Source organism: Marmota flaviventris, chromosome 1, assembly GCF_047511675.1.
Source record: "Marmota flaviventris isolate mMarFla1 chromosome 1, mMarFla1.hap1, whole genome shotgun sequence".
Classification (NCBI taxonomy): Eukaryota; Metazoa; Chordata; class Mammalia; order Rodentia; family Sciuridae; genus Marmota; species Marmota flaviventris.
In genome coordinates this window covers 68870106-68894980 of record NC_092498.1, presented here as the reverse complement: position 1 = coordinate 68894980, position 24875 = coordinate 68870106, and the positions used below count along the sequence as shown (strand labels likewise).

The following is a 24875-nucleotide window of genomic DNA, read 5'->3' as shown; positions in this document are numbered from 1 at the left end:
TTAGGTTGACTATATCCTCCTGACTCAATCTGGGCAGATCATATGACTTAAGAAATTTATCTATGCCTTCACTATCTTCTAATTTATTGGAGTATAAGGATTCAAAGTAATTTTTGATTATCTTCTGTATTTCTGAAGTGTCTGTTGTGATATTGTCTTTTTCATCCCGTATGCTAGTAATTTGAGTTCTCTCTCTTCTTCTCTTTGCTAGCATGGCTAGGGGTCTGTCGATTTTGTTTATTTTTTCAAAGAACCAACTTTTAGTTTTGTCAATTTTTTCAATTGTTTCTTTTGTTTCGATTTCATTAATTTCAGCTCTGATTTTAATTATTTCTTGCCTTCTACTTCTTTTGCTGTTGTTTTGCTCTTCTTTTTTAAGGATTTTGAGATGAAGTATGAGATCATTTATTTGTTGGTTTTTTCTTTTTTTAAGGAATGAACTCCAAGCAATGAATTTTCCTCTTAGAACTGCTTTCAATGTGTCCCATAGATTCCGATATGTTGTGTCTGTGTTTTCATTTATCTCTAAGAATTTTTTAATTTCCTCCTTGATGTCTTCTATAACCCATTGATCATTCAGTAACCTATTGTTCATTCTCCAAGTGATGTATGCTTTTTCCTTCCTTCTTTTATTGTTGATTTTCAGTTTCATTCCATTATGATCAGATAAGATGCATGGTATTATCTCTCCTCCTTTATATTGTCTAAGAGTTGCCCTGTGACATAATATATGATCTATTTTTGAGAAGGATCCATGTGCTGCTGAGAAAAAAAGTGTAACTGCTTGATGTTGGGTGGTATACTCTATATATGTCAATTAAGTCTATTAATTGTGTTATTGAGTTCTATAGTTTCCTTATTCAACTTTTGTTTGGAAGATCTGTCCAGTGGCGAGAGAGGTGTGTTGAAGTCTCCCATGATTATTGTATGGTGGTCTATTAGACTCTTGAACTTGAGAAGAGTTTGTTTGACGAACATAGCTGCACCATTGTTTGGGGCATAAATATTTATGATTGTTATGTCTTGTTGGTGTATGGTTCCCTTAAGCAGTATGTAGTGTCCCTCTTTATCCCTTTTGATTAACTTTGGCTTAAAATCTATTTTATTTGATATGAGTATGGACACTCCTGCTTGTTTCCGAAGTCCATATGAGTGATATGATTTTTCCCAACCTTTCACCTTCAGCCTATGTATGTCTTTTCCTATCAAATGCATCTCCTGTAGGCAGCATATTGTTGGGTCTTGTTTTGTGATCCATTCTACTAGCCTGTGTCTCTTAATTGGTGAGTTTAAGCCATTAACATTTAGGGTTATTATTGAGATATGGGTTGTTCTTCCAGCCATATTTGTTTATTTCTGTTACTAAACATGGTTTGTTTTCCTCTTTGATTATTTCCCCCCCCCCCCCCTTTACTGTCCTACCTCCCACTGTTGGTTTTCATTGTTATTTTCCATTTCCTCTTCCTGTAATGTTTTGGCGAGGATGTTTTGAAGAGATGGTTTTCTAGCTGTGAATTCTTTAAACTTTTGTTTATCGTGGAAGGTTTTAATTTCATCTTCCATCCTGAAGCTTAATTTTGCTGGATACACAATTCTTGGTTGGAACCCATTTTCTTTCAGTGTTTGAAATATGTTATTCCAGGTTCTTCTAGCTTTCAGAGTCTGTGTTGAAAGATCAGCTGTTATCCTGATTGGCTTACCCCTAAATGTAATCTGCTTCCTTTCTCTTGTAGCTTTTAAAATTCTCTCCTTATTCTGTATGTTGGGCATCTTCATTATAATGTGTCTAGGTGTGGATCTCTTATGATTTTGCACATTCGGCATCCTGTAGGCTTCTGGGATTTGGGATTCTGTCTCATTCTTCAAGTCTGGGAAGTTTTCTCGTATTATTTCATTGAATAGACTGCTCATTCCTTTGGTTTGGAGCACTGTACCTTCCTGTATCCCAATGACTCTTAAGTTTGGTCTCTTAATGTTATCCCATATTTCTTGGATGTTCTGCTCATGGTTTCTTAACAGTCTTGCTGAGCTGTCTATGTTCTTTTCCAGTTGAAATACTTTGTCTTCATTGTCTGGTGTTCTATCTTCTAAGTGTTCTACTCTGCTGGTAGTATTCTCCATTGAGTTTTTAAGTTGGTTTATTGCTTCCTGCATTTCTAGGATTTCTGTTTGTTTGTTTTTTATAACCTCTATCTCCCTGTATAGTTGATCCTTTGCTTCCTGGATTTGTTTGCGTAATTCATTGTCGAAGTGATCTTTCATTGTCTGATTTTGCTGTCTAATGTCTTCCTTGATACTCCAGATCATCTGAAGCATGTATATCCTGAATTCTTTATCTGACATTCCATCTGCTGCAGCTGTTACCTCTTCTAAAGTTGCGTTGACCTGCATTGCTTGTGGTCCTTTCTTTCCTTGTCTTTTCATACTGCTTGCGTATCTTTCCTGCAGGTGCGGGCGGCGGCTCTGCTCTCTCCTTATTCCAATTGTGGTGTCGTGACTACCACGCCGGCAGGTCACTGGGCCTGTTCTGGGCACTGGCGGCGGCTCTGTTCTGCCCCTACTCCAATTGGGGTGACGAGTGTACCACGCCGGCAGGCCACCGGGCCTGATCCGCCGGTCGGTTGCAGGTTTGCCTACCCTGCAGGCGCGGGCGGCGGCTCTACTCTGCCCCTACTCCAAATGGGGTGATGTGTCTGTCGTACCGGCAGGCCACTGGGCCTGTCCCGCTGGTCGGTTGCAGATCTGCCCACCTTTCGGGCACGGGTGGTGGCTCTGCTCTGCCCCTACTCCAATTGGGGTATCGTGACTACCCCGCCTGCAGGTCGCTGGGCCTGTTCCTGGCACGGGCAGCGACTCTGCTCTGCCCCTACTCCAATTAGGGTGGTGTGTGTACCACGCCGGCAGGCTCCTGGGCGTGATCCGCCGGTCTGTCGCAGGTCTGCCTACCTTGCAGGCGCGGGCGGCGGATCTGCCCTGCCCCTCCTACCACGCCTGCGGACCCCTGGGCCTGATCTGCAGGTTGGTCACAGGTCTGCTCACCCTGCGGGCACGGGTGGCAGTTCCGCTCCGCCCCCACTCCAATTGGGTTCACGTGACCACCACACCGGCAGGGCCTGATCCGGGCGTGGGTGAAGGATCTGCTCTGCCCCTACTCCAGTTGGGGTGACGTGTGTACCATGCTGGCAGGCCACTGGGTCTGACTCGCCAGTCTGTCACAGGTCTGTTTACCTTGCAAGCGCGGGCGGCGGCTCTGCCCTGCCCATCCTACCACGCCCGTGTACCACTGGGTTGCGGGTCTGCCCACCTTGCGGGCGCGTGTGGCGGCTCCACTCCGCCCCCTCTCCAATTGGGGTCACGCAGTCACCACGCTGGCGAGCCGCTGGGCCTGCTCCGGGCACTGGCGGCGGCCCGGCTCCTCCCCTCTGGCTCTACGACAAATCGAGGAGACTCGGGTGTCTGTGCCTCACCCCCCCTACCAGGAGACCAACTGTTTCTGTCGCCACTGGTATTGATGAAGTTCTCTCCTCCGCCGCTTTCTGATGACATCAGATCTCTGCCATGTTGGTATCCTATGCGAATGGCACCATTTCGTTCCCCTTGCCGGGCAACCAAAGCGATGGGTGAGTCCTGACCGGCCCTCAGCAGGACCCGGACCGAGAAGCAGTTTCCGAGGGCTCCTAGCCCTGGGCCAGGGCAGTTCCGGGAGCCGGAACTCGGCTGCTCCGTGCTCGGTGTATGCTCCGATAAGAGTAGGCTCCAAGAAGCAGCCCCCGCGGGCTCAGTTCTGGGAGCCGGAACTCGGCTGCTTAGTGCTTGGTGTATGCTCTGATAGGAGCAGGGTCCAAGAAGCAGCCTCCGCAGGCTCCCCAGCCCTTGGCCAGGGCGGTTCCGGGAGCCGGAACTCAGCCGCCCCACGCTCGGTGTTTGCTCCGATAAGAGCAGGTTCTAAGAAGCACCCAGGCACTGAGCCCGAGCAATCTGTCTGCAAGCCGCAGGCGAATGGCAGCCTGAAATTACCTGTTCTATGGCTGAATGAGCTGCGGTCAGTCGAAAACAGGGATGGTGACGTCAGCTTTCCAACATGGTGGCCGCTGGCCTCCTCTGTGGTCTGACCGGTGTGGAGAACCGAGATGGACCGCTTCCTTCCCCCGTCTCGAACCCAGAATTCAGCCCTGAGTACGGTGCTTGCACGGCTGGCAGAAACTGCAGCGCTGTATTCCTGTGTCGCTATCTCCTCGTTTCCCAGCGCGCGCTGCAGACTCTAGCCGCGGGGCAATTTGCTGAATAAGCAGTGTTACCCTCCGTGCAACAAACCTCTCGCGTTTGAGTCCCCGTAGCTGATCCTCGTGCGATGGAAATCCTTCCTCCAGGTTCCGGAGCACCCCACTATTGCTGGAAATTCCTAACAAGATAGCCTTTAGCCGTCCTGACTTGTCATACTCCCACACAGTGAAGCAGCACACGGGGGCAATGCACTCCCCTCGCCGCCATATTCCTAATCAGTTATACATCTTTATGGGGTATAGTGTGACATTTCAATACATGTATATAATGTGTAATGATCAGATCAGGTTAATTGGCAAATATATCACCTCAAACATTTATTATTTCTTTGTGTTGGTAAGTCTTATTAGCACCAAGGGGCAGTGTTGCACACCTGTAATTCCAGTGACTCAGGAGGCTAAGGCAGGACAAGTACAAGTTTGAGGCCAGCTTGGGCAACTTAGTGGGTTCTTGTCTCAGAAATAAAACTAAAAAATGGCTGGAGATACACCTCGGTGGTAGAAAGCCCATGAGTTAAATCCCCATTAACACACACACATACACACACACACACACAATACTATTAGCTATTTTGAAGTATCTATTTGTCAACCATAATTAGCCTGCTGTACTATGGAATGCTAGCAGTTATTCCTCCTACCCAACTGTACTCCTGTACCCATTATCTCTGTCCATCACCTTCTCCCCCACACCTTCCCAGGATCTTGTAATCACTATTTTACTGTATATTCAACAAGATCAACTTTTTAGCATCAACATATAAATGAGAACATACAATATTCTTTTTTCTGGGCCTGGCATATTTCACTTAACACAATGCCTCCAGTTTTGCCCATTTGCTGTAAATGACAGAATTTCATTTTTTATTGCTGAATAATATTCCAGTGGGTATATATACTACATTTTCTTTATCTATTTTTCTACTGATGAACACCTATGTTGATTCCATATCTTTGCTATAATGAATAGTGCTGTAGTAACCATGTAGTAGAGATATCTCTTTAACATATTAATTTCATTTCCTTAGGACATATGCCCAGTGGGATTGCCAGATCACATGGCAGCTCTATTTCTAGTTTTTCTAAGTAAACTCCACACTGTTTTCTATAACAACTACACTAATATATATTCCCACACAAGGTGCAAGACAGTTATCCTTTCTGTGTATTCTCACCATCATTTATTTATTTGATTTGATTTTTTTGATAACAGCCATTCAAACTGGGATGAGATGTAGCTAATTGTGGTTTTGTTTTGCTTTTCCCTTATGATTAATGATTTGTTAAACTTTAAAGTATATATTTGATGCCATTTAGGCTTCACTTTTGGAAAGGATTTGTGGATACTTCTCCATACACTGTTACAGCTCCAACCATCTCACTGCAAAAGCATGAGAAACTCACAACTTGGAACTGCTTATCTCAGCCTTTTCCCAAATCTTGATACACAGAAACTATGAGCAATAATAAAATGATTATTACTATTTTAAGCTATTGTGTTTTAGAGTAATTTTTTTCAGTACTAAAAAGCCAAAACATGAAGTCTTCTGGACTAAATACCAGAAATTTAAATAGTAGTCTCTTATCTTTGAGATCTTTGTAAACATATCTGGTGTTTCTAGTCCTTTATGTCCCTCTGCCCTATGAGTTTTACTCCAAAAAGGGAACAGCATATGGGGGATCCTGTTCAGGTACCACCAGTACTTGTCAGCTTATCAAAATTTTCATATTTTGTTAGGAAAACTGCTCTTATGTCTTCAGCATTCTCTCCATGATTTGATTAATGATATAAATTCTGATCTAGGTCATTTAGTCCCTTCTTTTAGTTTTAAAATTCCAAAACCCTATTTTTCGCTATGCTTCCTAGTTCTTAGAGATCAAATGTTCTAGATTTTAATATTATTATCTCATATTATTTTTTAATTTTTAATTTTTTTAATTATTAGTTGTTCAAAACATTACAAAGCTCTTGACATATCATATTTCATACATTTGATTCATGTGGATTATAAACTCCCATTTTTACCCCGTATACAAATTGCAGATTCACATCGGTTACACATCCACTTTTTTATTATCTCATATTATTTTATAAAAATTTATTGACAGGCTGGAAATGTGGTTCAGAAGTAGAGCACTTGGCTACCAGGGTTGAAGTCCTGGATTCAATCCCCAGTACAATAGAAAAATAAAAATAAAAAATAAAAATTTTTATTTATGCCTGTTTTACCTCTTAGGCAATGTATAGAAAAATTATCAAAGCTTCCTTTATGGTATATGGAAAGAAAATCAGTACACAGAGGTATAGTAAGGAGTAGCTATAATTAATAGCTCAAAAATTATGCTAGAGGACAATTTGACACACAACATTTATATTATTTTCTTTTACATAATTAATAAAAGTTTGGGGTTGGGGTTGTGGCTCAGTGGTAGAGCACTTGCCTAGCATGTGTGAGGCACTGGGTTCAATTTTCAGCACCATATAAAAATAAATAAATGGCACCAACAACTAATAAAACATTTTTTTAAAAAAGTTTGCACAAAGAATGTATATATGTTATCATCTATTATCTTTTTTGTGATGTATTTCTGGAATTTGGGCAATTTGAAATGATACTCAGGACTGGATTTCCAGTTTACATCACTGCACCACAGTAAGTGGAGAAGCATGTATCTGTAAAATACCAGTATTTTTAGGAGATGAGCAAGTTGAGGATATTCCAGAGGGCTGGAAATAGATTATTCATCTGAGTTTTTTTCTAATAACAGAGGATTAAGACCAGAAGTGGTTATGGGGAAAAAAATTAGAGTTATATTTTCACATCACAGGAGATGAATGGATTAAAAGTATTAGAATTTTGTAAGTGTTATATGTTAGAGGCTGAAAATATCATTGCATATTACTTTCAACATATTTTTAAAATAATGGATGCAAGCATTTATATGCCACAGTATGTGCAGAAAAGGGATGTCATCAGTGTAATAAATATTCTTATATTTATTATATTGCCAATAAAGTAAACATTTATAAAAATTAACTTATTTTTAAAATTTATTTATTTATATGTGGTGCTGTGCTGATAGCAGGCTGCCTTGTGTTAAATCTAGCCAACACATGAAAGATCACTTTTTCATCACATGGAGACTTACATTGGGTTTTCTGATAAAGTTTGTTTTAGGTTTATTTGAATCTAAATTATCTTTCTCCTTGATATCTTCTATTAACAATGAAGCCTATTCAGCAATGAATTATTTTGTAGCCAGGCATGTTGCAATCTGTTAGAAGTACACATTAATCCATTTGTTGTATTGTTCCCACTAACCGTAGACCTGTAGTCCACTTGAGCTCTTTTGAAAAGGCTGGAAATTAACCAGTTCATCCTGTCTCCCTTACTGATACCTCAGTGTCAGTACACAAAATGTGGTTGGGAAAAAAATTAGGTGATGTTCTTAAAAATCTGTTTTCATTTAACCTACATTTCAGTTAAGAAAGGGATTCATACTTCATATCTGTTTTCAGTAGCTAAAATAAACTCTATGTTAAGTCTAACTAAAGCTCTCTTAAATTGCAAGCCTTGTGGTTGTTATAAATAGCATAATTAGGAATTCTATACATAATTTTGAAATTTTTTTCATCATACTTACTTTTGCTTTTAACACTTGTTTGTTTAAACATTGTGGCTTTAAAAAGAAACTGGCAATATGCAGATGTCTGCTAGCACCTCCTGTCTCCTATCTCATAAAAATCAATGTAAGGGTTTTTTTTTTCATATTTTTTACTGATACACTATAATTGTACATAGCAACATAAGCTTTTCTTTCTTTCTTTTTTTAGAAAAAGGAAAAAGAAGTTTTATTGTATTGCTGGTAAAGAAGAAACCCAGGGACTTCTGTCCCAAAGGCTATGATTTTGCCCATCAGCAGGAACCGGATGCTTCTAAAGAGGTGATTCAAAGGCTACATTTCATGTGTTCTCTGTTTGAGTTATAATTTACCTGTTAATTTGGGAGATAGTCATTTCTGAGATCTTCCACTCTATTTCAGAGATCTTCACATTATTTCAGTGTGAAGAGTAACACAAAATTGTATATATAACTTATTGACAACAGTTTACTTTATCCAGCTATAAAACATCAAATCACATGAAAATAACAAGCAAATTTATTATTTGTATACAAATCTGAGACTATTGCTACAGATAATTTTTGTTTGGAGAATACCAATTTGGTAAAGTGTTCTCCCCTAAGCTTTTATATTTAACTAAGTTTAACTTTAAAGTACAATTTAGAATCCATAATGTACGGTAACAATAATCACAGGTCTGCATGGGTTAGCATTACCAGCAAAAATCAAAGGATAGCCTTAAGTCTCTTATACACTTAGGAAACAGTGTTAATGATCATAGATTGACTTAGTCAAAGCAAGCATATATAAGACAGGTCTTTAAATGACAGTATGGCCCTTTTATGTCAGATACCAAGTATAAAAGAGAGAACTTATTTATTTTCTTGCAAGTAAACTTACATAAACTTTCATTATATAGACTTTTACATAACAGACAAGGCTTAGATAGATATAGTTCTCAGATGCATACATATACCTAGCTACATATATTTTGGGTGTCAACTATATTGTTACAACCTAAATAACAGTTGTTTGTTTAACCAGTTACAAAGTAATCATTTTAGACTTTAAAGCAGATGCAAATCCTAATTCCTTTAAGACTTAGTTTTCCCAAGTAATAAAAACCTAAAAAATATTTGAAAATTATCTAAGATAGATAAGAGCAGATCAATGTTTCAGACTTTGCTTCATATCAGTATATTAATGTTCAAATAACTTTAACTGAATGTGCTAATGACAGATAATTTAATCATAAATGCAATTTTTTCGATATTTACCTTCCTCAAATCTTCTGAAACTTAAACATTCACAACTTCTTTGCATCCTTAGTTTTGTCCTCTTTCATCTTGGACTTCAGCACAAGAATATTACTTTACCAGACAAAATACTTTCTCATCCAGAAACATTTTTTTTATCTTATAATTTTCCATATTAAAATATTTCCATACTTATAACTTTCTTTTAACTTTTTTAGTTTTTTAGACCCTTTCTTAAATTTATATTCTAAAACAATCCTTATGAATGTTACCAGTGCATGTAATTTCACAAAAAAATTTTACCCTAAGGGAGGAATCAGAAAATCTGGCATATACAAAAACTGTGTCTTAATCTTTTCTCTCCCAGGTGACATTTAAGGGTTGGAGCACAGGATATTTTTGAGCTTGACCTGTCTGCCATATTATCATCATGATACCATCAACTTAAAGTGAGTTTCCCATTGTCAATTGTACCTAGAGGCTCCTTTTGTTCTTTTTTCTTATATCAGGCATATTAATATACAATAGAGGAGGCCCCTTTTTATACTTTTCTTAGGCTTCCTTGAAGATCCCTTTTGCAGAAGCTGCCTACAAAATATGGGTTGGCCTTAGTTTCTTTTTCTTTTCTGGGTGTAGTTATTTATTCTGCCAGTCTCCCAAGGAATTTAGTTTGATGGGATACTGTTAAAGCAAGAACTCCTTTGCCCCAGTGATAAATATCTCCCGCCAAATGGGGTGTCCTGTCAGGTCTTCAAAGGGGATACTATTGCTGTCTTCAGGTCATCAACTAACAGTGCTGAAACCTACTGCAACATCCTTTGTGACCAGGAGCTGCCACCCTCCATGGGCAAAAGGGGCTGGAAGACAGGGAAGAGGCCAGATTCTCTTTGGCCATTTTTCTACAGCCCAGGCAGCTTTTCTGGGATTTTTTTTTTCCCAATTGAGGGCTAATGTCCTTGACCACAATGAGATGATATGTGGCTATCTGGGGCCATGCTGAAAAAAAGATTTAAATTTAAATTTAAATCTTTTTAACCCTTTCTTCTGGTGTCCTGCTCTCCTTGCACATCACAGGCAGAGCCTTTTGGCACCTTCAACTTAGTTCCTGATGATTCAGTTTCCTTACCATGCAGCTGCATAAATGCCTCTACATAGAGAATCTCTTTCATGTACTTTATCCCTGACAGACCGACTTTAATGTCAAGAATATTAAAATCAAGAATCAATAAATGTGATGGACTCAAGCTAAAAAGTTTCTTCTCAGCAAAAGAAACAATCCGTGAGGTGGAGAGCCTACATCTTGGGAGCAAATCTTTACCCCTCACACATCAGATAGAGTACTAATCTATAGAGTATATAAAGAACTCCAAAAGCTAAGCACCAAAAAAACAAATAATCCAATCAATAGCTGGGTCAAGGACCTGAACAGACTCTTCTCAGAAGATGATATACAATCAATCAACAAATATATGGAAAAATGTTCATCATCACTAGCAATTAGAGAAATGCAAATCAAAACCACTCTAAGACTTCATCTCACTCCAGTCAGAATGGCAGCTATTATGAAGACAAACAACAATAAGTGTTGGTGAGGGTGTGGGGAAAAAGTATACTCATACACTACTGATGGGACTGCAAATTGGTGCAGCCAATATGGAAAGCAGTATGGAGATTCCTTGGAAAATTGGTAATGGAACCACTATTTGACCCAGCTATCCCTCTCCTTGGTCTACACCCAAAGGACCTAAAAACAGCATATTACAGGGACACAGCCACATCAATGTTTATAGCAGCACAATTCATAATAGCTAAATGGTGGAACCAAACTAGATTCCCTTCAACAGCTGAATGGATTTAAAAAAAAAAAAAACGTGGCATATATATACAATGGAATATTACTCAGCAATAAAAGAGAATAAAATCATGGAATTTTCAGGTAAATAGATTGAGTTAGAGAAGATAACTAAGTGAAGTTAGCCAATCTCCCAAAATCAAATGCCAAATGTTTTCTTTGATATAAGGAGGCTGCTTTATAGTAGGATATGGAGAGGGAGCATGGGAGGAATAGATGAACTCTAGCTAGGGCAGAGGAGTTGGAGGGAGGGGGCATGGTTATTATTAATGATGGTAGAATGTGAGGATCATTATTATCCAAAGTACAGGTATAACAACATGAATTGGTGTGAATATACTTTGTATACAATCAGAGATGTGAAAAATTGTGCTCTATATGTGTAATAAGAATTATAATGCATTCCGTGGTCATGCAAAAGAAAAGATTATATAATAATCCAGAAAAGCCATTCAAAGCCCATATTGTGTTACAGTAAAATGTCTTTCTCTTAGACAGGCTTATACCTACAGGTGGCCCATTAAGCCAAGATCTCTGTGCTCAAGAGACTTGGTCAACACAGCATGACTTAAAGGGCCAGTAACAGAAGATACAAAAAGAAAAAAAAGAAAAAAGACAAAAGAGGATCACCGAAACCAGGGCTGACAGATGGAACATTTAAAACAGACCTGACAGACCAACTCCAACTGCAAGATTGTATGATAATCCAGAAAGCTATTCAAAAACCAGATCATTACAGTAAAACGTTATCATAGACAGGCTTATACCTAAAGATAGCCCTTCAATTTTCCTATGACAGACCAACTCCAATTTCAAGATTGTACAAAAAAAAGAAACACAGAGACAGACAATGAGAGCGGAGCCCCCAAACCATGGCCAACAGATGGGAACCTTTAAATTGATCAGCCAAGATCTTTACCAAGAGACCCCCTATAGGATCAATGCAGTATTAGCTGTGTCTTAAAAAGGGAAGTAATAAATACAAACAAAGCAAAAACAGAGGCAGACCACCAGAGGGACTTCCCAAACCCAAGGCCAACAAACAGATGAGAACTTAGAATAGAAATATCCTTAGGTGCTTGAGTACCACTTAACCATTATTCATATAACAGTGACACCACAGATGTCACCAGAAAGAGGGACCAGATATGTGGAATCAAAGGTTTTGTCATGTACACTGGGGGACTTACCACATGGCCAGGTGTGTTGTGAAATTACTGAGTTCTGTTTCCTTATTCTCAAAGCAGACCATGGTGGAGCAAACTGTACCATTCAGGGAGAGAAGGTGGGAGTTCTCTGAAGCAAAGGTAGTGTTGGCAGCTGCTAGGACAGTCCTTCAGTCCCTCCCTTTACTCACAGGAATAGCTTCTCTGGTTTGACAAGAGGCAAACTCACCCATCTCCAGTGGGTGGCCATCCTACAGTGGCTCTCAACAAGTTCTCCAGCTACCTTGCATCCTCAGCATGGAAGTGGGATTCTTCAGAAAGCCAAGCCTGCCCAAGAAAGCTGGAACAGGCTGCTCTCAGGTGTCACCTGCGGTACCAAATTTGTTGCCAAAACCTCAGTCCTTGTCTCTGATGCCAATTCAATAATGAGTACATGGTTTTGAGGAAAAGGAAAAAGTTGGTTTATTGCTTTGCTACCAAAGGGGAAACACAGGGGACTCCTATCCCAGAGGCTGTGATTCTCAACAATGAAAGATTTTCTTAATGTCCAATTCAAGAATTGAGTTATATTCAAAACTTTCCATAATCTTCTGGTTCTAAAGTTTTCATATTATCATACTCTCTCTTTCTTTAATTCTGGTATCCAAACATAAACTCTATTTTACCTTGAAGAATTGTATCTTTAGTATTTACCACAAGTTTTCTCATTCCAAGGATTTAGAATGAATTCGTAGGAGAGTTGGAGGTGTCAAGGGGGACATAGCCTTCCAATATTTCTCTTGCTTCTTTCTTGCCTGTCTCTGTCCCACTACTCAGGAACAATATCAGTTCATCTTCCTACCTTATATGTAGTATTTTAGCAGGCCAACATATTTGCATTTTGTTATGGTTTGGATACAAGGTGTCCCCCCAAAGCTCCTATGAATGTAGGAATATTCAGAGGTAAATGTATGGATTATGAGAGCTGTAACTGAATCAGTCCATTCACATTTCAATGGACTGACTGGGTGGTAAGTGTAGGCAGTGGGGGATGGCAGGAGGAGGATCACTGGAGGCTTTCCCTGGAAGGGTGCTTCTTTCCTATATCCCCAATCTGCTTTCTGACCCCACCATGAACTTTCCTTTGCTGGGCTCTTCCCCCATGATGTGCTCACTCACCTTGGGCCCCCAACAATGAAGTCAGCAATCTATAAACCTCTGAAGCCATGATCCTCAAATAAACTTTTTCTCCTCTAAATTGTTCTTTTCAGGCATTTTGATCACATTGATTGAAAAGCTGACTAAAACAAAATTGGTACCAAGAAGTAGGGTCATTGCTGTGTCTAACAGGACCATGTGGTTCAGAAACTTTTGGAGCTGATTTGTGGGAAGAATTTTGAAAAGTTTAGAGATACAAACTGGTAAAGTTTTAGAAAGTTGTATGTGGAGCCTAATGGGTGATTCTGGTGACAGCCAATAGGAATGTATACTATGCTCATGAGGTTTCAGAGGGAAATGAGAGGCTATTCATGTTATATTTTGGTAAAGAGCTTGGCTACACTTTGCCCATGTCCTGAGACTTTGTGTGGGGCTACATTTAAAAGTGATGGACTAATTAAGCTGGCAGAGAAAATTTCAAGGCAACATGGCACTCAGTCAGTAGCATGGCTATTTCTGCAGCTTTTAGCCAGATGTGCCATGAGAATCAGTAGCAGTAAGCTGAAGAATTTTAAAACTTGCATCTTGTCTAGAAGAGTGCATGTAAAGCTGGGACCAGGGAAAGTGTGATTGTGGGAGAGATTATAACCACCTAAAGAGATGGCTAAGTACTTTGCCCAGAAACAGTAGGAAAGACTCCTCAAGGCAGCTCAGGAATTTGCAAAACCATAATCACTACAGGATCCAGGGTACAGAAGAGAAAATTCTTTTGAGAAGAGATCATGGGGGTCTCCTGCTCCCACCTGGGGGCCTAAAAAGTTATTTTACCATGCTGAATTGCATAGACACTCAGAAGCTGCTGCAGCCTTGATTCCAGGGGTCCCTTATTGCACCAGCTGGCAGCAGACTTTGATATCTTCCATGAAGTACTGTCTTTACAGGAATGCCGGATGCTAAAGTTAAGAGGTTATTTGATTTCCACTGAGATTCCACAGGAATCTTGAAGGCCAGGCAAAACATAGCAAAGCTGGGGTTCCTACAGGCTGCCCCTGAACAGACAATGTGTAGAGCTGTAAAGGTGAAGCCGAAGGTGGACTGGAGACCCCAGGAATTAAGAGATGCCAGTAATGTGGACTGTTCACAGAGAAAAGCTGCTGGCTGCAGAGGAAAGTTGGCTAAAAGAGAGTCCATGTGCACTGTATCCAGCAAGACCAATGGAGTGGGGCAGCTCCAGCCCTTTGGAAATAACATATGGGAGTCAATTTTCCTAGATGCAATACAAGGAGTTATATTAGTGGAGTTACAGGGTCTGTTTCCTTGGCTGGGTTTTGTTCTTCCTTTGGCCCCATCCTTTCTTTCTATGCCCTTATTCCCATTTGGAATGAAAATGTGCCACAGTATACTGGATATAAGTAATTTGCTTTTGATTTTTACAGGGGTTCACAGCTAAGAATCTGTCTTGCATCTCAAAGGAGACGTGGAGTTGGACTAGACATTTGAGTAATGCTAAACCTGTTAAGGTTACAAGAACTCTTGGAGATGGATTAAATGTGTTTTTGCATTGTGACATGAACATGAACTTTTGGGGGCCTGGATGGAATGCTATGATTTGGATATGAGGTATCCTCCCAAAGCTCTTGTTCATGCAGAAATTTTCAGAGGTAAAATGATTATGAGATGGCACCCTAGACAATTCATCTTAGTTTGAATGGACTGACTGGGTGGTAATGTAGGCAGGTGGAGCATGGTTGCTGGAGGTGGGTCACTTGGGGCTTGCCCTAGAAGGATGTATCTTCCTTGTGGTCCTCCTCCCCACTCCCACTCCCTGTGCTTCCTGACCTTACCATTAGCTGATTTGCTTTCCTTTCATGATGTGCTCATCTTGGGACCTGTACAATGGAGTCGGCTCTCTAAATATTGAGACCTTTGAATCTGTGAACCTCAAATAAACTTTTTCTCCTCTAAGTTTTTTTTTTTTCCTGGTATTTTGGTCACAATGATGGAAAAGCTGACTAAAACACTCTTGCTTGTAGTAGTGATTATATTGATCTCCATATTTATGCTTCCCTTCTATACTAATGGGACATTTGAGTGCCAAGGTAACAGTTACATTTCCTATCCTTCTGTGCAGCCAAGTATATGACTCTACTCTGGAAAATGTGATATAAACATTTCTTTTTTCCCTAAAGAAATGAACCTCCCCTCCTTTTCACCTCTCTCTCTCTTCCTTCTGGCTGGATTATGTGTATGATCATAATGGGGTATCTTGAACTTTATAGATAAGAGCAATGGGAATAGAAGCATATCTAATATCCTTTTTTATTAACATCTTGCAATAATATGGTAAATTTATAATAATTAATTAACCATTATTGATACAGTATTTTTAACAAAAGTCCATACTTTCTTTAAATTTAAGTTTGTTCAAGTTTGTGTGTGTGTGTGTGTGTGTGTGTGTGTGTGTGTGAGAGAGAGGGGGGGGATTTGATATAAATTGGAGATAATAAGAATCAGCCCATTCCAGTAGATTTTAAGGCTAAAGATATTATCAGGGAAAAGACAGATTTGACTATGCTATTATACCTGAAAGAACACTTTTAGAAAAGTCTAAAGATGTAGAGAGTTTCACAGTTGCATAGAAGTGCAACAGAATGCAATAGGAGCTAGCGGAGTGTTTGGCAGAGGTAGAGATTTAGTGCATTGAACCCGAAGGATACTTGTAAGAAGTTCCAATATTTTAGCTTTAGCCTCAGACTAAGGATTGGACAGTTAAATAAATAAATAAATAAAATACCTTCTGACAAATGGCAAATTAGTAACTAATAATTGTTTGCTCAAATAATTATTTGAGACAAGAATGAATGAAGAACATATGCTGTTTGTTTGATCTGTCAACACTTAGATGAGCTGTTAATAAAAATGAAAGCATATTACATTAGAACCAAGATCTTGCAGAAGGTTTTCAGAGAATACTGTGAAGACATTGGCACTTTATATATTCAAATGAAAAAGTCTTAATGAAAATTACCTTTTACAATATGTAAAAAAATGTATAGAATTATATATGGGCCATGTCATTATACTTTGTAGGTTGATGAAAAGTAAATGTAATACTCTTTACTATACTCACACATTTGGGTACACAACCAGCTTGGGATTTTCATTTTGGGAAAATGTTGAGAAATGGAAGGTGGGAAAATTGTTGTGAAACAGAAACCGAGTTAAATTGGAGAAAAAGAATCCTTTCCTTATTTGCCATCTCTTCCTGGAAGCCTCTCCCTGCATTACTGGCAAACTGGATTTGGATGACCCAGACCTCAAGAGATCAAAGATCTCCATATGCTAGCTTTGAACAACACAATGAGAATAGAATTCGAAACTAGATTTAAACTCAACTTTGAAAACAGAAACACCTGAAATTTTTTGAGAAGGAGGCCTGGACAATTTTAAATGACCCCAAATAATGTAATAGAGTTATCTCTTACAGGGAAAGATCTTTATGAATCTAGTCCGTAAGTTTTTGTCTGTTATTTAATGGAATATTCTGTCACTGGTTACTTACTGTTGGACAGGTTAATTTGCACTTGAAAGTCAGTTTTCTTTCTTGTACAGTTCTGAAAACTTAAAGATAACTCACATATGTTGGTCCCCCATTTTTTAAAAATATTTTAAAGCTGTTGATGGACCTTTATTTTATTTATTTTTATGTGGTGCCTCATGCATGCCAGGCAAGAACACTACCACTGAGCCACAACCCCAGCCCTTGTCCCCCCAGTTTTTAAAAATTCAAAATAGAAGAGTTGCAAGTATAGTATAATTAACTTTTTTCTCTAAGACCAGAAAATAAGTGGCTTATACAATATACCATTACCCATGAATACCAATGTATATTACCTATAGTGTATTTTCCTTTATAACTATAATCAATATATTACTACCTTCCAATCTTTAAATTTCATCAGTTTTCCTAACATGACTTTGATAAAAAGAATTTAGTTCAAGATTTATGCTGCATTTAATAGTCATGTCTCTTTAATTTCCTTCAACTTGAAAAAGTTCCTCGATCTTTCCTTGACTTTCATGACCTTGACACGAAAATTACAAACCAGTTATTATGTAAAATGTCCTTCCATTTGGGTTTGTTTAATGTGTCCTATATAAATAAATTTATGTTCTGTGCCTTTGTCCCATATATTGTAGAAGGAATGCCCAATTCCATCCATTGTATCCTATCAGATGGCATAAGATTTTAGTTTATCCCATTGCGTTCACTTATTGCTGCTGTAACAAATTACCAAAAATTTAGTGGATTAAAACTACACAAATGTGTCAGTAGAGGAAAGGGACCAGCAGGTGGGAGAAGGGGAGAAAGCAGGAAAGTGCTGGAGAAAAAAATACAAACAAAACAAGGACACAAATGTTTTATCTTACATTTCAGAAGATGGCAAGTTTGAAATGGGTTCACTAGTCTAAAATCAATTCATCTGTGCGGCTGTGTTTCTTCCAAAGTCTCTAATGGCAAATCTGTTTCCTTCCTTTCTTAGCCTGTATAGGCTGCTTGCAGTCCTTAACTTGTGGCCCTCTTCCATCTTCAAATTCAGTAATCATATCACTCTAAATTATGTTTTCATTTTGCATTTTCTTCTCTATTTCTTTTGCTTTTCTTTTCCACTTTTAAGGACCATTGTGATTATATTAAGACTACCTGATAATTCAGGACAGACTCCCCACCTCAGGATCACATCTGCAAAGTCTTTTTCCCATCTAAGGTAACATATTGATAGATTCTGGAAGTAGGTGGACATCTTTCAGGGGCAGGTGGGGGCACATAATTCTGCTTACCATACCCGTTTTTGCTTGATGAAGGTAGTGTCTTTCAGTTTTCTCCACTGGAAAATTACTTTCTCCCCCTCCACTGTAATTAATAACTTTTATCGAGGAAATTTTTTGAGACTATGTAAATATTCCATTAATTATAGAGTTATTTATTTATTTCAGTATGGATTCATGATCTTTTATGTATTGTAAAAAAAAAATTAAATTGTTATTTATAAAATAAATGTATCAACATACCTCTTGTTCCAGGCTCACTTTCTCTGCCTCACACCTTAAATCTGTCATTTCTTTGAGAAACCCTGATTTTCTTTAGTGAAGAATGGAGTTTAGAAACAAATAAATGGACACTAGATGTGATTAGTACTACTAGAAAGTTGTTATTCCCAGGCCTTATCCATGAACAGAACCTTATAAATATCTTTAAAAGAGTCTGGCACAAGAATAGTTATACATCTTTATTCATAAAAGCTCAAAGCTGGCGGCAGCACAATTGTCTTCACCAGGAGAATGCATAAAACTTGTGATATGTTCATGCAATGAAATACTGCTTAGTAAAAAACTTTTTATAAAGACAAAAGAAAGAACAAATCATACATGTTATTATATAAATAAATTTCAAAGTCATTATATTGAATGAGTTGGGTGTAATCCTCAGGAGGATTGGGTATAATACTCAGGAGGCAGAAGCAGGAGAATGGCAAATTTGAGGCTAGTCTCTATAACTTGGGAGACACTGTCTCAAAATTAAAAAAAAATAAAAAGGGTTGGGGATTTAGCCCAGTGGGAGGGGATCCTTGAGTTCAATCTTCAGTATTGAAAAAAATAATAATTTGGGGGCTGAGGTGGTGGCTCAGTGGTAGAGCATTTGCCTAGCAGGTGTGAGACACTGGGTTCAATCTTCAGCACCACATATAAATAAATTAAAAAATAAAATAAAGATCCATCAATAATTTAAAAATATTTTAAAAAATAATTATGTCGAATTAAAAAAAATCCAGACAGAAAGGAACACTCTCCTTGAATCCATTCGTATGAAACTCAAGGTCAGGCAAAATTAAACTATGGTGACAGATCAAAAGAGTGCCTGTCTAGTAGGATTGGAATTGAGTGGAAGGAGAAAGTAATTTGTTGCCTTTATTTCCATAAAGGTACTTTAATCTCTTAGTAGAGATGTTGGCTATATAGAATACCCAGTAAATTGTACATACAAAATTTGTACATTTCATGACATGCAATGTAAATTTCAATACAATTAAAAACAACAAAGGTGCTGGGTTGAATCAACTTGGAGGGGAGAGGTTTTTGCGCCTTGCCTTGTCCTTTCTGTCTGACCACCATCATGTACTTCAGAGTATGAATTAGGGTTCTCCAGAGATACAGAACCAATAGGTGATCTTTATTTATATGTATTATGAGGAATTGGCTCATGAGATTATGGAAGCTGTGAAGTTTGGAGATCTAGGAAAGAGATTGGTGGTATAATTTAGTCTGACTCAGAAGACCTGGAGAGCTGATGGTGTAAACTCCAATTCTCTTGGACCCCTAATTGCCTGGATGATGTCTGCACACACTGAGCAGTGTACTTTACTGCTTCGCTGACTTAAATCTCATCCCCAAACACCCTCACAGACACACCCAGAAATCATGCTTAATTTGGCCACCCAATGGCCTGGTTAAAGTTAACCATCAGAAAATGGAAGCCATAAGATAAGAATGGTAAAATACAATGTTTAAGTTCCTTATGACTTGGTAGGATCACTTAGTGTTACCTAACTGCATGCTCAGAACATGAAAGAGATTGAGATCTTCGTGGATTTAAGCCACTGTAGATTGACACTGTAGTTTTTTAGACAGTTTTGGTTCTTAACAGTCCAAAACTTTCTTATTTGAATTAATAAATTAGTTTATTTTTTTTTAGGCAAAGAATTCAACACCAATTTTCCTGAAATAGATCTTTTGTTTTCTTTTTCTGGAAAAGGAAAGTCAGGTCTGATTACTCTACACTGTTCTTCTAGTCCACAGATCTTCAAGCTTATTGATATTAAAAGTATCATTTGGAGTCAGAATCTCTGCAGGTTGCTAGTTAGATCTGGGGATACAATTTTCTGTCACAAACAGGTGTGAAAGTAGGAAATTAATAGTTTATTCACTTAAAATTTAGGCAACTGAGTTTTGCTGAATTTTTGAATCCATATTGATAAGAGAAACCTAGTTGGTTTGATTTTATTCCAGTTTTTCTTCATGGAAACATCTGAATCAAAGTGCAATTTGTAACACTGTGACCATCTTGTTTGATATGGATCATCATTCAATCTCTTCAGTGTCATTGGCAGTTTTCCAATTGTCACAACGATTATCTTAGTTATTATCATGCTATTCAGTGACATTTGGGGACTATAATGAAATTGTTTAAGCTTCAGTTTCCCATAAACTAAGAGCAAAATAGAGTAATTGGGTAGATTAACTGACTGCAATTACTGCGTACTTTGGATTTTTGGAAGGACCATATTTCAAGTCATATGGAAAAACATACTTAGGTTTACTGTCAGATGAGTTAAGTAAAATCCTTAAAAATTACATGAGGAAGGGGATGGGGTTGTTGCTTAGAGGTAGCACGTTCAAGGCGCTGGGTTCAATCCTCAGCACTACATAAAAATAAATAAATAAAATAAAGGTATTGTGTCCAACTGCAACTCAAAATAAAATTACACGAGAAAGAAGTACCTGTAGGAAAGCTGCAAGAACTGATGTGGTTTTATTCATGTTGAAAAGTTAAACTTTCCAGGCTGAGTAGCAACTATTCAGTAGTAACAAATTGTCACAATACATTTTTGTTGTACTAGGATCAAGAAAACTCAGAAGGGCAGAGCCTGGTCTAGGGCTTGCCTTTTTGGCTTTCTAATGCCTGCCCCAGAATAATTTCCCTTGGAGAGCTTTTTTAGCTCAGGCTCCAATCTGATCCTATTCTGATTCAGAGAAAATTTAAGGAAACTGGCACAAGTCCCAATATTCAAGTATTAATGTTGTGTAGTGTTTTCTCATACCCATGTAATTTCATCAAAAGTCCCTTTCAAAAAACTTTCATGGCCTCTTGGTGATGACAAATGTTACTCTATAAATGCAACCACAGAACTAGACTTAACCTTATGCACATAGATGATGCACATTTATAAACCCAAAGTGAATTTACAAATTAAATACAAGAAATTTAACAAAACCAAGTGAGTCAAACAACAAGAGATAATAAGATGATATTGTCATAAATGGTAGAGATTCTTTTGAATTTAGTATCCCTCTCATTTGATGTTTTAACCTGTTCACTAATTTTCCCTGCTACTATCATTTTGCAACCTCTGATAGCATCTCTGCTGCTCTTGGTGAGATGCTTGGTGGTGACCCCCTTTTTCTGTGCCACCTACCATTCCTAAGGGATCTGAGCTCCTGGCAATCTTTCTCAGGCTAGAGTTGCTGCACCTCTCCATTCATAGTCATAACTGGGAGAGAGAGAAAAACTGAGAGGTACCTGAGTGAATTCCTGAGATTTATATTTACTCCTCCCTACTGTGACTATGTCACAGAGCCCTAATCTCTTGTTGACTGTAGTCATTTGCTTGTAATGATATGTAACACCTTGCCATGTTTGCTGGTTCTGAGACACAAGGAGCTTTAAGAGCTCAGGTGGTGCTTATGACTTTTAGTTCAATAGGATCCTTAATTGTGTCCCCTGGCAATAGTGTGCTCCCTGTAGAACCTAGAGGAGAGAATAGAAAGCCTTAAAGTCCTTTGTGGGTCATTGGAATTGATGAAATGGAATCATTCCTTCTTCCATACTTGGTTCCTATATCCTTGTCTTTTATTGGGGATGTAGAACTATAAAAAGATCTCTGACACAGCATGCATTGTATCCTAATAAAATGGTACTTCATTCTAACAAATTATTGCCTTCAACTTTGTGTTTTAGCTGTGCCTTTAGAAGGCTGTTTCATAATGCCATCTGAATAACAGATTTGGGGTGGCCAGTGTATCCCATGCTCAGTATTCACCTACATAATGTCTCTGCTCTAACATGAGTTCTCTGGTCAGATGCTATGTTATAAGAAAATCCATGTTTATACATCTGGCATAATGGTGCTGACTAGGTCTTTGAGGACAGAAAAAGCAAATCCATAAGATGATTATTCCCATGAGAAAAAAAATTGCTAGCCTTCTAGAATGAAAGGGATCTAAAAGAGTCAACTTGCTACCAAGTGGACAGTTGGTCTCCTTGAAGACTATACTAGGGTCTTAACTTTGGTCATTGGTACTGCCAGGGAAAATGTTCAGAGTTAGCCATGGGAGTTTATACAATAGGGCAATGCACAGCTTCCACTTCTGTTATTTTGACTCTTTGTTGTAGCTATTAGCCAGCCTTGGGATGTCTGCTGAAAAAATCTGGCTAATATCAACCAGTCAGCCCATTTTGCCTAAGTTGTTTAGTCCCTTCTGCAAAGTTAATACTTTATGTTTGGTCTTAAGATGTACTAGTAAAATCTTATGTGCTCAGTCCCATCTACAAAGTCTATCTACACAGGTTTTCTTGGATGACTCCTGATATAAAATATTGGGCTTTCCAGGAAGTGGATGCTGAAATGGAGTAGAAGATTTTATTGGATCATAACTTTGTGAAGGAGAATAGAGGAAGCAAGATTGGACAGGGGAAGCTCTGATACCATGATACAGAGCTGACAGAGCCTCTGTTGGCCCATTGGGTAGTGATGGAACAAAAGATTATCTGTCAGAGGAGATCTGTAGTGTGTGGATATGGACAGATCTTTGTACCATTACCTTGCTGAATCATCACTGTTATCCCAAGAAAAGTAGTCTTTTGCCTTGAAACCTGCAATGGACTCTGATGTGGCCAAGAATCAAGGCTGTCAGCTTGCCACATTCTTTGCAGCTGGGTGGTGGGTTATTTTTTGAAGGGAGTAGAATCTAAGCTTCTTAGTGTTTACCACAATTAGATAACAGGTTTGGGAATCAGATGACTTGCCCAGTATAATGATAGACATTGCAATCCATCTTCATGCAAGGGCTAGTGCAATAGGGTATATAAAAACTATCACATATGCATGAAATTTCCTAGAAAAGAAGTGAAGAATGAGATGAAAAGAGATTCTAGGACTGACAGACATTGAAGGAACATCAGAATTAAATGGCCATGTAGAAAAGAATAAGCCTAACACACACACACACAAACACACACACACACACACACACACACATACACACACACACAAGATGGAGTGGTTAGAGAGATAAGATCACATTACAATGTGGAATCAAAAAACTGGTTCATCAAGGGTGAAAGGCCTTGAGAAATCAAATAATGAAATTTGAGAACCTAAAAATACCAGTTGAATTTAATGACATGGAGCTTACTGGTGATAATAATGATGGGGCAGAAGTCAGATTCTAGGCAGTTAAAGTATGTATGTTGGAGTCAGGGAAGTGAAAATAGGAAGCATAGATAAGTCTTTTGAGAAATATAAATTTTAAGGTTTTATTTTAATGAAATTTAAAAATGAAGTCCAAATGTATTTGTAACTCTAGGTAACCCATCAAAAATGTGAACAGGAATAGCATTATGCCATTCCTCTGTGAAAGGGAATCACTTCACATTCTGCTTTCTATTATTTTGGTTCCTTTGAAAATTATTTATTCCAGAACTTTAAATTTAAACTCAAGTATTCAATTAGCATATTTAACTCAAAAATACATAAATAGGTGATTCTTCTTGTAATACAAATAAATTTGTAGCTATTTAATAGATTGATATTAAATGAGATAACTATATTGAAATTAGAATGTTTAACATGGTCCTCAGGCTGACTTCCCTGATGGTAAAACAATAACCACATTAGAAAGATTCTATCTGGTAAGACAAATAACTGAAAATGAGGCTGAATATAATGAAGAAAGAAGTAAATAATTAGAATACAGTTTTGTTAGTTTTATTTTGTATGTTAGAGTTTTGAAAAAGCAGTAAGAAAAAACTCAGACCTCTTAGAATATAAGATAAAGGTTGACTTATCAGTCCAATGATTTATTGACATTCAGCTGTTTAAATGGCAGTGTTCAACAAAAATAGCTTATTTCCCAGGAAAATATTTATTTAACAAGAAATTACTTATATTAGTAATTATCTTGGATTTTCATTCTTTTTGATCTCCTAATATTAAAGAGATATTACAGTTCTTAGACATAAAAGATAATGAAAAACAATATATCTCTGTAAGACATCATTGTTTTCAGTTAATCTTAGATTTATTTGTAATAACCCACACTTTGGCCGAGACTAGAGTCACATCCCGACACAGAACTTGTCCTGGTGTGCTACAGTTCTCGGAGAGAATTTGCTGGTCTTGATTCACTGGGGGGGGGGGGGGGTGGACAATTAATGTCCCCATTAGTGCCCAGATCAGAAACATAGTCTACCTGGGACTTAAAAGTTAATGTTGGCTTCTCTCCATGTGCCCCAAGAAATTGGTACATGGCATGATGTGTTATAAATCTCTCTTCTAGAAAAAAAAAACCCACACTTTGTTACTTCTTTTTATATTTATTTGAATTGCGTATTTACTATAATAAACTCAAATGGAATAAGCAGTCTTGAGCAAACCCAACTCTGACTTGGAGACAACACAATTCTAACTGATGGGAATAAAAGTGTGGAGCAGAGAGG

General features: G+C 38.2%; 1 non-coding gene across 1 annotated transcript; it reads left to right on the top strand.

Annotated features, from left to right (window-relative positions):
• Window positions 1–24481: 24481 nt before the first annotated feature.
• Window positions 24482–24623, top strand: LOC114090542 (small nucleolar RNA SNORA3/SNORA45 family). Its single transcript, XR_003582372.2, has one exon. It is a non-coding gene; the product is annotated as a small nucleolar RNA SNORA3/SNORA45 family (small nucleolar RNA).
• Window positions 24624–24875: the final 252 nt, after the last annotated feature.